The following is a 15,371-nucleotide window of genomic DNA, read 5'->3' as shown; positions in this document are numbered from 1 at the left end:
AACTTGGCAGAGTCGTGGATGCACATCCACACAAAGTTCGATGGAGGGAAACAGATTAATAGATCTCAGGCAGGAGGTTGGATGGGGAGGTGTGCTAATGCAGGTTTAAGACAAGATATTGGAGGTGATTGGGGTCCAAAAGTATGGGAGAAGGTAACTGGTATCAAACCAAACCCAGTTTCTGACAGTGTTTCAAAGGAATGAATAAGCCTCATAGAAATAGACAGAAAGAGAAAGTCAACTGAGTTTTCGAAACAAAGTAGGTCTAGTAGCAAACAGCTACACAAAAAGATTATAGTCAGCGTAATAGCTCTCAGTGTGTATTAGATGTTGCTAACCCGCAGTATCCTCAGTCAATATTGGAAGATGTGATGTACTAATATTACTCAACATACGTTAAAGTGACAGATGACGAAATAAAAGAGATAGAAAGAGACACAAGAGGACAGGGACAGCTTTGGTCAAATGCTGTATGGTTAGCAGAGAGAAAACTGAGAATAACATCTGTCATAGAAGTTTCGAAGAGAAGACCAAATACCAAAGTTTGCAACTTCATTAAAAAGGTAGTTTATTTGACATTTAGAGGAAATAATGCCACAGTATGAGGTAGTCAAAATGAGGGAGTTTCTCGATCCCAGTACCTTAAGAAATCTCCCTATCTTTCTTTTTCAGCCAGTGGCCTTGTTGTCTCCAAATCTAATCCTTGGCTAGAAGCAAGTCCATTATGATCCAGAGTGACAACCATCATGGACTAGTAGAGTTCAAAAATCCATACAACTGCAGGAATGAGAATTTAGTAGATGATTTACATTTTAAAGGTCTGTTGCCTCACTGCTGACAGCCTGGGCCCACTTCATCTCAAAATTACTACTATCAAATACAAGCAGCAATGTTTTGTACAGGAAGAAAGTGGTGTGACTTTGAAGGTAGAACAAATGTAGACATCCATATAGAGAGGGTTGAATGGAATGAGCAGCTATGGGAAGGCATTCTACCAAAGTTGAGGGACTTTTACTTTACGGGGCTATTACCTGAACTAGCACAGCCTCTCTACCCAAATTCAGGATCAATCAGAGAACTGTCAGACTGGTTACAAGATAAGGACTTGCTCTTTCAAAAGTTTGGGCTTCTTAAACAAGAGCCCAAGACGAATAATAGCCATGCCTCCAAGCATGGTACAAAAGTTTAAAAATTATAACTTCCTAAATAAAAATATATACTGTATCTATAAATTTTAATCTAACTATTATAATTAATATGGTACGTTCTAATTAAAGCAAAAAGATTATTAACAGTTAAACAAGGTATACCGGAACCTTAAAAATATTATATTTAACTTGGCATACTTAAAGTTACTTGAGTATTTCCAGGTCAGTAAAAACTATTTTTGCTGCATAAAATTTGTTTTTGTTTCTGTAGAATGTCTTTTCTCACTGCTTATTGTTAGAGATGAAACTAGGCTAAAAAGTTCTTTGTAAACAATAATGTAAAGTACCTTAAGCCTACTATTATTTGCGTCTACTAATTTTAGCGAAATCAGCAGTCATGGTTAGCGTTACTAATTTTAGTGTTTTTAACCAAATTTGCCATGAATAATAACCATTACAATGAATAATAATTATTTTGGTGTCTATTTAATTTAGCGATTAAAAGCTCTCTCGCTAATATTGCTAAATTTAGTAGATGCTAAAAATAGTAGGATTAAGGTATATGTACTGTTCACATTAATCATTATTGCTTCTACCTTGTAGACTAAACAGAGTAACATGAGAGCAAAATTGTAATTTCACCGTTTGAGCTATTTTCATAATTATTATCAATTGACTTTTGAACATTATAAATTTAAGTACAAAGGAGTCAGTACTGCACATGCGCTGATATGCCCATGTAAAAAATGGGATGCATTCCTGTCTCTAACTGCATGTCAAGTCTCTTCAGTTGCCATTTTCAATGCAATGTCATCATCATCTGTGACCCTGACAAATCATATTTCCGTGTCTGTGAAATAACCATAATTTTGAAGAACCAAGCACAGCTATATGTATCCACTGTGAAAAACGTCTGCTATCACTCTAACACTTCATTAGCTGACCTGTTGAACAAAGACTTTCATTCTGTTTATGTCACTAGCTCCTTCTCTGTGTCATTTCCACTAGTACTTCTTCCTGATAAGTCTCCATGATGTTGACATCTCATTAAAGACACTGTTGAGGCTCTGTGCTCTCTCAAGTGTGACAAAGCTATGGGAAGGGTTGGCAACATAATGGAGAGCAATGAGAGAAAGAACACTACTAACTTTGCCACACTTACATGTCAATTGCTGATCTACCACAATAAAGTACTGAGACACTGTCTCTTTTTCAGTATCGACAATTTCAAGTATATGAGGATGATTATTTGATGAATCAATACATACTTTAGTTGGTGTCCCTCCCTAAACAAAATTAAGTATGGGCATTAAACTTCATGTGTTAGAATGTATTTAATGATATCATCCTTTAGCATAAATATAAGGAATTTTCATCTCATCACGACACTTACAATTTGTCCTGACTTAACGTCATGATAAAAAACCAAGACATCTCAAAGCTGTCATTTCTACTGAGAGATAATGATTAATAGTAACAAATAAATAACAATTTTTATAAAATATAAAAAGCATAACGTTTCACTTCATTCACCTACATCTGAATCTTGTTCTCTCAATGCATACTTTAAGCCATCACTTGGTCTACTGTGACTCTTTGCATACTTTACTATAGCAGTCTGCCGTGTATTCCAATTTAGTAGGAACTCTTCCTAAAGATTTGTCCTCTGCAAAATTTAATCAAATCCAACAAAATCTAATATCAAAAGAATATTGATAATTTTATGAATAGAAATAAACTAGCAAAGGAGGATGTACGGTACAATGGATAGTCCCTATGATACGCCTTGGATTGTTCAGTATTCCGTTTGTCAAGCAATAAAGGTTTTCTTCCACAAATCTCGTACCTTCAATAAATCTTTCCCAGCGGACATTTGATATTTTAGCTCTCCTACATTAGCGACTTGAACTTCAGCATTTAGTTGTAGCAATGGACAAGGATGCTTGCTGGTACAATTAAGTTTTATGGCTTTCTGTGAGATTTCAGCATTCCTACTTGGAGAAGGCCTCTAATGATTGATGTTCATCATAAATGTATGTCTTCCAAGCATGCTATTAAAATGATACTAAAATCATAATATTACATAAAACTCATTTAATTGTTATACATACACATGCTACCAAATTAGTTTTTAAATAATAATAAAAAAGAGACTGGGCTAATAAAATTAATTATATAACCTACTACACACTTCAATAAAGGATATTTCACTGCAAACTCTTTTGGTAGTATTTCACAATCTGCTGTACTTGGTCTAGTCACAAAAGTGCAAAGCATCGTAGCAAGAGTCAGCACAAAGTAATTCTTATCTTGCTTCGTAAATTTTCCAATGTTCAAATTTATCTAAGTTTCATCTCAAATCTGAGGAATTGGAAAAGGTTCTTTAACCTAAATACAATGTACATGAATATATACAAGGAATAGAAGTATTACATGCATTAGCCTTGTAGTGGCTTACTTTATCAATTGTTTTAGAAGCAAATAAAGTACAAATGATTTTTTTATTGCCTACAAGTAAAAAATCATCATTGTGCATACTAAAAAGGCACATTAAACATGCATTGTCAAGTATATACTTACTTCAGAGATGAAATAACCGAAGGTTCAGACTTCCTTGACTCAACTGGGGTAAAAGTCTGTGGCAATGGTGTCTGCAAATTTGGAAGGAAATACATTAAATAAGAAAAATATTGCATAATTATTTTCACCACTTTACACGCTTTCTATAGCTAACAGTGCTTCTGGATAAGTAGTTACAAATTTGTGTTGCTGGAAAAAGCTCAATACTTGTATATGCTTAACAACAATCATGGGAACGTAAAACAAGATGCCATAAATCAACTGTAATTTAATTATAAAAATCACCTTAAAATTCATTATCAAAAATATCCTTTACAACTTGTAAACTTTCAGTCGTGTGCTTAAGGTTTTGATGAGTCACGACTACCAGTCTGGACCAGAAACTGTGCAAAAGGCTACAGATTTGGCTTCTTTATCCCTATCATCATTTATACATGTGTAAATATTTAAAAAGTAGTACTAAAAGGATTTTATGGTAAAATAAATACAAATGTTTCATGCATAGTCCAAATTAATTTGTCAAAACACTGGAAATATTTTTAGGAAGTATGGTACATCTGTAATGTATTCATAATCTCATACTGATCAATTATTCATGCTCAATTATCATTATGATTATTAATTGTGATATTATTATCATGATTCTTTGAAATACTGTTATTTGTGTTCCTGAACAATTGACTAATAAATTGTTAAATTGAGTCCTGACATTGGTAGCAGAGGAGGTATGTAGCACTTCCCAGGACTCTAAAAGATGAGGACAACCTAGAGGAATGGATGGCCAGATTCGACATTTGTGTGGAAGCTAATGGTTGGGACGATGACACTAAGGTAAAAAATACCTATCTTTCTCAAAAGAGAAGCGCAAGTGACCTACTTGGAGATGCCATAGGACAAATGGTTTTTGATGAGATTGCAAAGGCATTAAATAAGAAATTCTGACATGATGGAGCGCGTTATGTGGCCAGAGGAAGATTGAGAAAAGAAACCTGGAGAATTGCTGTTGATGTTCCTTCATGATCTCAGAAACTATTCTTGAAGTTGCGATGCCTGACTTAGCTGATGATTGAAAGGAACAAATTCTGCTACATTGTTTAATGAAGGCATCCCTATAAAAGTATCTAGGCTCATCCACTCATCTTCAGATGTTCATAAATACCAAGGCCGCTTTGGAGAAGGCTTGCCTGTTGATAATAACTATTGATGGACCAACAGAATTGACAGTGGCTCTGGCTGAAAAGACTGCACAACAGCAGGCAGTCAATAGTGGTTGTATTGAGAAATTATACGGAATGGTATCTCAGCTGTGCACAAGACTGGATACTATGGCAAAGAGAATACAGCCAGTGATCAGAGGCCTGCCAGAGGTACCGTAAATGTTCAAATAAAAGCCCGGGCGTTTATTTCTTTCCAGGACAAAAAAATTGTGTAAAATAAAAAAAGAAAAAGTAAAACTGGGATTCAAACCCAGACCTCCAGGTTCAATGCACTCAGCTTAACAAGATAGGTCATTTGGGACACTCCAAATATTGTGGGACTTATATCGAGTAAAATATGCGTATCTATACTTGGAGATTCTTACTACCAGGCGTTTATTCAAGCCTGGCCTTTATTTGACCATATACGGTAATTCAGTTGGTTCTGCCAGCACCCACAGTCGCACAGATGCAAAGTGGTGGGGCACATTGCCAGGAACTGTCGCACTATCATGTGTACTAACTGCATCAAGTTTGGGCATGACAATTCCCCTTGTTGGGCACACGTCAGCCAGTTGCCTCAACAGGCCAATGGAGGTGAGCAGAACTGACTCTATTGGCCCTCACTGCTGAAACACTAACTCTGCATTTGTCTAAATTACAAGGTACAGTCAATCAACTTCCGTGTACCATTGTCCTAGACACTGGACCTAGTATCTCATTAATCAGGTAAGAATTAGTGGAGATGGCTAAATTAATCTGCATGCCAGTTAGCTGCAACATTAATGTTTTAACAGCAGCATGTGCACACATGACACGTCATGCCAGTACAGTGGTTGCATTTACTATTGGAGCCTTTTCATGGCAACATAAAACATTTATTGCTTCACACTAGTTTCACCTGCAACTCTTTGGACAGATTTTCTCTAAATATGAAGTCTGTTTAGACTATGGCACTACAGCTATCACTCTTAATAACACACCTCTTCTGGAGGGCAAGAGCCCAGCTCACATTAAGTCCCACAATCTTCTTAAGGAAAGGTTATGGGAGAACTCCAATCATATACAAGCTGTACTTAGTGATAAATAATCTACAGATATAAATGAATACACTAATACTGATTTTACAGCTAGATGAATCAATATAAATGTTCCTTACCTAATTAGTCCAATTCTTTTTGTGAAGTAGTTACAGATTATAAGTTCCCTTTCTCTTTTCTACCAGGAGGCGCAAATGCTATCCAGCACTATATTCCCATTGGAAATGCACAGCCGTTGGGGTCCCACCACGACAAATCCAGCACAGTATAGAGAAGAAATACAGCAACAGATTCGGGAGATGTTACAGCAAGGTATTATACAAGGGTACATTAGCCCTCAGTTGCCTCCATGTGTCTATGTACCTAAGAAAAATGGGGAAATTTGCATTTGTGTTGATTATCGAGAGTTGAATAAGCATGCAGATAAGAAAGCTTACCCCTTACCCTAACCAGATGAGGTGCTGCAACAAACTCCAATTTTTTAAAGCTTAATTGTTGTAAGGGGTTCTGGCAAGTCCTGATTGCACCAGCTAATTGTTATAAAACTGCCTTTTCTCCTGGAGAAGGAATGCACTTATATGATTTTTTTGTTTTCCATTTGGTTTAATACAGTCACCAAGTACATTTCAAAGACTCATGGACAAAGTCCTCAGAGGGATTGATTGTGCAATGGTCTACATTGATGATGCGTTAATATTGTCAGAGTGAGAAGAAGCACATAAGGAGTATCTCAAGCAAGTGTTTCAGCACATTCATGATCATTGGCTTACCTTACATGGTGAAAAGTGTAAAATTAGTTTCAATTCTGTTCCATGTTTAGGGCAAATGTTTTCAACACAAGGGATGAAACCGGACTCAGCCAAAGTCGAGGCAGTGGTTAATTGGCCAACACCCACTAACGCAAAGAAGTCCTACAATTGTTAGGACTGGCCTCGTACTACAGATGATACATTCACAATTTTGCTGATGTTGCTCATCCACTTTATCAGCTAACAAAGAAAGATGTGAACTTTCACTGGTCCAATGAATGTAAGCATGCACTTAACTTATTGCGCGATTAGAGTCACGTACCAACAACTTTAATGATTGCATAGGCGTGACTATAGTCAAGCATGCCTTGTTGTCTTACGGGCAAAGTAAAATGTTCGTAGGATTTATCTAACCTTCTCTTACAGTTTCTATAGTTACAAGCTGCTAGCTTGTGGCTCTTCTAAGTTGTAGAAAGAGAAAAACGATCTTGATGCAGTTAGGCTACAAACTGGGCTTGCTGCATCACTCATACACAAAGTGCTCGAAAAAAAGCAAAGCAACTCTTACTCTTCGATGTATGAAGAGTCAAAAGAGCTATCACAAGTAGCTAAACAGTATATGAACCGCCTAGGAAGAAGGGAAACAGTTATGCCTAGCACCCACCATAGAAACCAATGCAGAAATGAAGTGCGCCCAATTGAAGCAACTGTGATAGGGAGTGCGTTTTCTCCCATTTCTCTGTTTCTATTAAGAGAACAAGCTTAAAACCTATAAGATACCTGGAGTAGGACCTACATAAGGCATTTATCAAGTCAAACTGCCATGTTTCAGTGTCTTAAGTCTTCTCTACCATGGAAAGCAATGGAGAAGAGAAGTGGGCATGGTCTGGAGGTAGTGATACTGGGCTCTTATTCCTGCTTATTTTCTGTACTTCTGAAATAAGGAAAGTCTAATTCATTGCTAGACATTGTATATACATTTGCTCTATTGTTTAATGTCATAATTACTGTTCATTATTGCTGCTTTATATTTCTGATTAAGTTTCTAACTACATTACTGAATTATTGACAATGGTTTGGAACTGTTATAGCGGCAGCTTCTATGTTTGGAGTATAAGACCTTCTCGCTGCGCGATTGGGACTGATTTCACTAGTTCAACAAAATCGATTTTAGCAAAACTGCTCTGCTCTAACTTAATGAGCAAGCATAGTGTACAAAATCAATTAAATAAGAACAATGAATAATTAATCATAATAATCCTAAAATACTCCCCCCTTGACTAGGCAAATAGTCAAGATAACAATAATAAATTTATAATAATAACAACAAAAAAAAAATTGCACATAATTCACACCATTTAAATCCCACACATTGCACTTAACTTTGCACAAAGAATAATAATAATAATACAATTAAGCTCACAATATTTAATACACAAATTAATTAAATTCTGGATACTACAACTCACAATAATGGTACATTAATGATAGTTATTCTGTATGGACTGGGCCAGTATCTGGTCTCAAGTTGTTACTGCAGCAGACCTTGACCTCCTTGGCTCAATCATTTCTTCTTCCCTTTCCTCTGTCTGTGATGATGGATCTGGATCATTGACTGTTGTGTCTTCATTGCTGATGCAACTACGGGAGTACCTATGATTATTGATATTACCATTAACCTCAAGTGGGTACAATTTCTGCATACCCCAATGGATTTTAGAGTCCACATACCAACATAATACACACACTACAAGCACTACAACAGCATCGCCATACAAAATACAAAAGAGGAGTGACTCTTTCTGGGGCCTAAGTGGCGTGTACCATTACAAGATGTTAGCAACAGCAAAAAGATTCGCACCAAGTATTACAAAGAAAAGAAAAGGGCACAGAAATCAAAAGAATCTATGGTACAAAAAAAAAGAAGGTTAAGACAGATGAGGGAATTTGCAAAAATGAAGAGATCCATAGAGAATGAATCCCCATCTCAAGGAGAATATCGCCTAAATAATGAACGACTAAGATCTCAGCAACAATGTGCCAATGAGTAAGAATCTCAAAGAAGTACATCTTGATGACCAGAGGCAGAGATATCAGCAACAATGTGCCAAGGAGTCAAAAGCTCAGAGAGAAGCACGTCTTGATGACCAGAGGCAGAGTTCTCAGCAACGTTGTGCCAATGAGTCAGAAGCTTAGAGAGAAGCACATCTTGATGACCAGAGGCAGAGATCTCAGCAATGATGTGCCAATGAGTCAGAAGCTCAGAGAGTAGCATGTCTCAGTGACCTAAAGCGAAGATCACAATGAAGACTGGCAATTGAATCTGAGTTTGAACGAGAAGTGCGCCTTTTAGATCTTCATCAAAGAGATCATGATAGAAGAGACGAGACGCAGAATCTGAAGAGCAAAGAGCTCAAAGAAATAAAAGAAAGACTGAGTATGGTAGGCAATTATCAGCTAACCAGACACGCCCAGCTCCCTCTCCTGAAAGCATACGTCAGCAACAATTATCCAGAAAAGACCTAAATAAATCTCAAAAAGAAATACAACTATCTTCGAACAGCATATGCTATACATGTGAGCATCTGTGCTACCCATATGGTGTATCATTTGTTGATGTGAGTAAAGTACATGATGTATTACAACAGCATTATCATGCATGTATTAATGCTACACAATTATCAGCCTTATTGCCTAATGAAGAAGTAAATGGCAGTGTTCATGTTTGTAGTAGATGAATGGCTTTTATAAAGAAAGGGAAAATCCCTCCAATTGCAGCAATCAGTAATATGCATGTAGATAGAATCCAACCAGAACAATCCCATTTGAACACTATGGAACAGAGACTAATTTGAGATTACGTAATTCTGTATCAATTGCAAGGCAAATTAGATCATCATCATCATTATGTAGCACAGGGCATATCACTGCTGGTGAATTATTAAATGGAGATTTAAGTGAAAACGCGGAGCTTTCAGATAATTTATATGCATTTATGCGAAATATGTGGTTGCTCAGCATACTGGAATAAAGCAAAGCTTGATTTGTTTGCCATGTTTAGAATGCTGGGTCCACCTACTTTCTTTATCACATTAAGTGCAGATGATATGAATTGGTTTCACTTAATGTGTGTACTTGCAAAATGTGATGAAAAAAACCTTAGTGATGATGAAGTAAAAGATTGGTCTACCTCAGAGCGTAGAAGGTTACTAAGTAGCTACCCAGTGATAGTAGCACATCATTTCTCTTATAACTTTTAAGCTTTTATGAATGATATATTAAATGGTGCTAGTAAGCCCATAGGTGCAATGCCTGCCAAAAAATCAATGAATTAATGTTAGAAAGTCTAGAAACTGAGAAAATAGAATTAGCATGTGTTGATGTTGTTGATGAAAGTGGCAGCACAGCAAAATTTGACAAAAAACAAGAAAAAAAAATTAGATAAACTAAAAAATCAACCAAGCAAAACAGCTGGTTTAGAAACTGTATTGTCTTTAGCAGTAGGCTGTAGAGTAATGCTAAGATGTAATATTGATGTGACTGTAGGATTAGTTAATGGTGCCATTGGTACAGTAATGGGTATTTATGCTACACCTATATCAATCAAGTTTGATCATATTGATGTACCTTGTGACATAGAAAGAATTACATCTAGATTTATGCTATCTAAGAATTTGTATATACATAGGAAACAGTTTCCCCTCATACTTTCTTATGCTATTACTATACATAAATGTCAGGGCCTCTCACTAGATACAGCCATTATTGATTTATCGACTGATGTTTTTGGGGATGGTATGGCATATGTTGCATTGTCTCGTGTACGTACATTAAATGGATTACATTTATTATCATTTGATCCTGTCTCTGTTAAAGTTAGTAATCCGTGCATTAATGAAATTAACAGACTGAGAACTAATTTTCGGAATGACTTACCTCAAATCAAGAAAAGTAAAGGAAAGAAGAGAAAGATTCAAGTGACTGGTATAATTGATGATGGTGAACCTTGTAGTAAGAATGCCAAGTTGTCTGTAAGTCATGTACAAAGTACTAGTAACAGTACTGTTAATAGCAATAAACGTAAGAGTACTGATTTACAAAAGTCTAATCGCCCCAAAAAGAGTAAAATATGTGACAATAATGCTTTAAATAAGCCTTGCCCCCAAAAAAGAAAAGTTGATGTAGACAGTAGTACTGACAATACTGCTTTGGTATTGCCTCGCTCAAAAAAAGATGATAAATTAATTGTTTCAATTAATTTGAAAGACCTAAAAACCAAATTTAATGTCAAAGATGATGATAGTTGTAGTAGTCTCATTGTATCTATAAAACTCTCAAACATTAAATGTAAACCAAAAGATGATAAAACCAAGTGTGTTGTAAAAAATGACCATTGTAGTAGTAGTCTGATTGTATCTATAAAACTGTCAAGCATTAAATTAAAGACAAGTAATCCAAAAAAAGAGGAAGATGTCATCTTTACTTATGAAGAGCCTCCCAACCCAGATATTGTGAGAAGGAGACAGTGGGATTATGTTTATTACCCTGGTAATGAAGAATATCAAAGAAGGTGGTGTGAGATTTTAAATCTCAAATTTGTCACAGCTGCTAGAATCTTACCTGGTAGTCCAACAACACCATTGTCAGATGAAAGAGTTCCTAATAGTACTCTTGATGTCCCTGGTGATGGGAACTGTTTATTTTATGCCCTTTCATTTCTCATTACAGGATCCATTTCTCAGTATTATGAATTACGTAGAGCAATTGTTAGTAATATGCCAAACTTTGAAGAAGAATTATTTAATAGTACATTAAGTGCAACCAGATATTCAAGCATATATGATTACATAAAAAAGTCCAAAATGTATAGAAATTGTGTGTGGGCCACTGACACAGAGATTATTACATTATCTGCAATATTAGGTACAACCATATGTGACCATAATTGACAATAGGGCCCTTATGGCGGATTTTAAAATTGATCTTAATAATGGCAAATATCAACCTGTGAGTGCTTTGTTAGACAATCATTGTTTCTAAAAGTTTCATGGTAACTTTTTGCATCCTGTGGAGTAATTTTATGATAAATGGGGCTCAGGAAGTTGGATTTCTTAGGCTAGAAAGACAAATTTCACTACCCGCCATAAGGTACCTTTTGTCAATTATGGTCACATATATTCATATTCACTATCTCCTACTTTTGTTGGCTGGGCTAGATATGGAACCCAAACTTTATATGGCATTCCTTGTGATACTAATACACCTGCTTTGTATTTGAAGCACGTTGGTACTAATCATTTCCAAGCAGTTAAGTCTATTAATATTTCTTAAGCATTGATTGATGATGGAAGTGGGTAAGGTGAATGGGAGGTCCATCATCTTAAAAACATTGGTTGTTTAATGTGACTTATATTTCACTGCATGTGCAATGTGAATGATGTGTGAGTCTTAAAACCATTGGTGCATATCCACCCAGTATTGCTCAGTATCAAGGGATCAAACTGCATTCAGGATGTGAGATTAATCAATGTATAACAGTAAATATTGTTTACTTGTTGCTATAATGGACAGGGAGAGGGTGTGAAAGAGGTTTACTGTTCATTAGAGTTTAGCATTGATTCAAATTTGTGTGACTATCATTTATGTAGGACAGAGGATTAGGAAGGGAGGAAGCTGTCATTATCAAATCTGGATCTTGTTTGTGGCTTGTACTATATGTTTATTACAAATAACTGATGCTTATGGATCTTGGCTCGGCTGACAAAATTTGAAGTCATGACATGAAAAATTTTTGAGTAACATTAAAAGTTGTTATTTTACATTTAGTATTATTCAAGCAGTAATTCTGTACATATAATAATGATCATCATGCATGTTAATGCTGCCATCAATGCTGTGCGCATTACATGTATGTAAATGCTTGCCAGCTGATGTTGCGCATAATGCTGCCATCAATGCTGTGCGCATTATTAAGTTAATGCTTGCCGGCTGATGTTGCGCATTTGAATGATGCTGCCATCAATGCTGTGCGCATAATAAATGCTTGCCAGCTGATGTTGCGCATCTTGTATTGATGATTGTTGTAACATGTGCATGTTCTCATTAAAAAAATATTGTTTGCACATTGGAAATACTTTATGCACACAATGATATTTTATATGAAGGAGGTCATGAAAGTATCTTAACTGAGGTTAGCATTGGTAAGCAATATTATGTCTAAAATACATGCATGCACATACATGTATGATCCAATCAGAAACATTGTAGATGCTACCATTATCATTAGTAGTTAGTACTTGTATGTCACATTCATAATTTATACAGGTATACTTAGGACTACAATGTGGTGTTAAAGAGTGAGGTCAGACTTAGAATGAGACTCAACAGCTGAAGGGGACGTTCCTCTATGTGAGCACCTGTATCTTGTTAGTGGTTTGTAATGTATGTTTGTGACAAACATGAGGTATATTATGCATATACATGTATAATGTTTAGTATAGTGTACATGTAGTGGATTATTGATGCATTTATTGTGCTTGTAGTGTTTGATGATTATCATGCATGAATTTCATCCTTTTATAGTTTGTTGTAAGTACATATGTACTATAATGGAGTTACAAGGAATACAAAAGTTCCATGTGATTGGTAATAGATTTTGTTCACCATCACTGTTTGTACTATTGTTATTATTAGCCTGTGTGTTTACATTGTTTGCATTTGATGTGTTTATGTTACTATGCTTTACAGGTAATGACAGCTGGAAAGGATTTGATGATTCAGCAATATTTTCATTGCTTGATATTGGAATGTGCAATATAATTAAAGGCAGTTCTGGATTTTGATTGTTGTAACTAAATTAATTTCATTATTAAATGCAACTTAATGTTTCATTGTAGGTCCTTGATGAGTCGTTGTATCACACTGCAGGAGGTGCCTGCATAAGTTTTACATTACTGTAGTCTAAGGAATGGAATATGTAGTAAGATTCAATATTGTGAGATTCCAAAGTGTCCTATGTATTTTGTCATAGGGTATGATTCAAGGTTACATGTACATCTATATTTGTTTGATGGGTATGTCATATAAGCATGGCCACAGTAGGTACTATCACTATAAGTTGTTGTTTGCCAGTACATCTTTCGTTGATGATTGTTAGTTTATTGTAATAATATTATTATGTGCATGCATGTTCTCATTAACAAGCAACAATTGTTTGCACATTGGAAAGTATTCATGTGTTATTTTTGTAGATTATGAATGACGGCACTGTGCATGTTTATGTACGTAATCAGTATGTCCATAATAATGATTATTAGGTAAGGTTTAATTTTTTTAAATCATGCATTACGATAGTGTGAATTTTGTTCTAGAAATATTGAAAGAAACTAAAGGGAATAAGCATTTATGTCTTGTCAAACACTTGGCATTACTAATGTATTTTTTTTCCTGGCTTAACGCTGATGTATTTTTGATTTACAGTTTGATTATTTTTTAACATCTATTATTATAATGAAGTACATAGTTAATAAAAGTTATAGTTTTTTGTTACAGCCCCTCTGGGCCTTGGCCTGCGGCCCCTGCCCCTGCCAGCTCTCCTTGGTAGATTGGCATACTATTACGGAATATAAAGACAATATTAAGTACATCATAGTAAAGACTTACAATCTGTCTATTCACAGCCCTCAGCTGGGCTATTATCTGCTGCCTTTGCTGTTGAAGCAAAGGCAGTCCTGGGGCAGGAGGGGCTCCTCCATGAGGGAGCACCGGTGCACCTCCAGGAGGGAGCACCGGTGCACCTCCAGGAGGGAGCACCGGTGCTCCTCCAGGAGGGAGCACCGGTGCACCTCCAGGAGGGAGCACCGGCAGGCCTCCAGCTCTTCGGACTGGGATGGGGAGTGCTGGAGGTGGTGGTGGAGGCCTTCCATCTCCAGCTACTGGCGGTGGCGGATGAACTATGTGCTCATCACCAGCATCATCCATTATAAAGTATGCTAGCTACCAAATAAGAAGAAAATATATTGATAGCTAATTTAATTTGTAACTGAACTGACTTCAGTGCTTCTTTATAAAAAGAAGGTTGTAGTAGTTAACTTGAGAGCAAAACGGCAACTGAAATTGAATCAGAATGTAAACTTAAATAGTTTCAGAACAGGAAATAGATCTTAGTATTAATGGTCAATAATGATGAATAATTATTAGCTAGGCTATGAATATAATTAATGATTCAAATATTAAAAAAATTAATAAAAAGTAATTGTATGAAAAATGTTTTTAAAATGCGATAGGTCTTCTTATAGTTTTTATTTCAAAATTCTTTTTTTCCAGCAATGAACTGATAACTAAGGCAAAAATTGTAATTATTAATAAAAAGGATTATTAATTAATAAAATTTAATAAAAAGTATGGAAACAAGTAAATAAAAAAAATTTCTATTAAATAAGAAAAGGTAGGGTTGTCAAAAAATAAAAGAAACAAGGGGGTTGAGTTCAACCATAATAATAATTAATAGTTCAATTAATAATAATAAACGTTAATTAATAAAAAATAATAATTCATAAAAATAGTACAAAGATTTCAAACCCTACTTTGCAGAATTTTATGAATGAGTATTGTATCCTTTAAAATGAAAAAATTTAATGAAAGAATGATAACCAAACT

General features: G+C 35.6%; 2 long non-coding RNA genes across 5 annotated transcripts; one reads left to right on the top strand and one right to left on the bottom strand.

Annotated features, from left to right (window-relative positions):
• Positions 1-13,525: 13,525 nt before the first annotated feature.
• On the top strand, positions 13,526-14,154 carry LOC109580774 (uncharacterized). Of its 4 annotated transcripts, XR_002184390.1 has the most exons (4): positions 13,528-13,560; positions 13,610-13,692; positions 13,964-14,029; positions 14,084-14,154. It is a non-coding gene; the product is annotated as an uncharacterized LOC109580774 (long non-coding RNA). The 4 variants fall into 4 exon arrangements; XR_002184351.1 differs by having other exon boundaries at positions 13,526-13,692; XR_002184386.1 differs by lacking the exons at positions 13,528-13,560; positions 13,610-13,692 and adding an exon at positions 13,713-13,810.
• A 97-nt stretch (positions 14,155-14,251) lies between these two features.
• Positions 14,252-14,514, bottom strand: LOC109580763 (uncharacterized). The gene is made up of 2 exons (XR_002184343.1): positions 14,376-14,514; positions 14,252-14,325 (listed from the first exon to the last, which is right to left on the bottom strand). It is a non-coding gene; the product is annotated as an uncharacterized LOC109580763 (long non-coding RNA).
• Between the last annotated feature and the right edge of the window lie 857 nt (positions 14,515-15,371).

The sequence above is a fragment of the Amphimedon queenslandica genome, unplaced genomic scaffold (assembly GCF_000090795.2).
Source record: "Amphimedon queenslandica unplaced genomic scaffold, v1.1 AMPQUscaffold_13522, whole genome shotgun sequence".
Lineage (NCBI taxonomy): Eukaryota > Metazoa > Porifera > Demospongiae > Haplosclerida > Niphatidae > Amphimedon > Amphimedon queenslandica.
The sequence above is the reverse complement of the archived record's forward strand: the minus strand, read 5'-3'. Positions and strand labels throughout refer to the sequence as shown.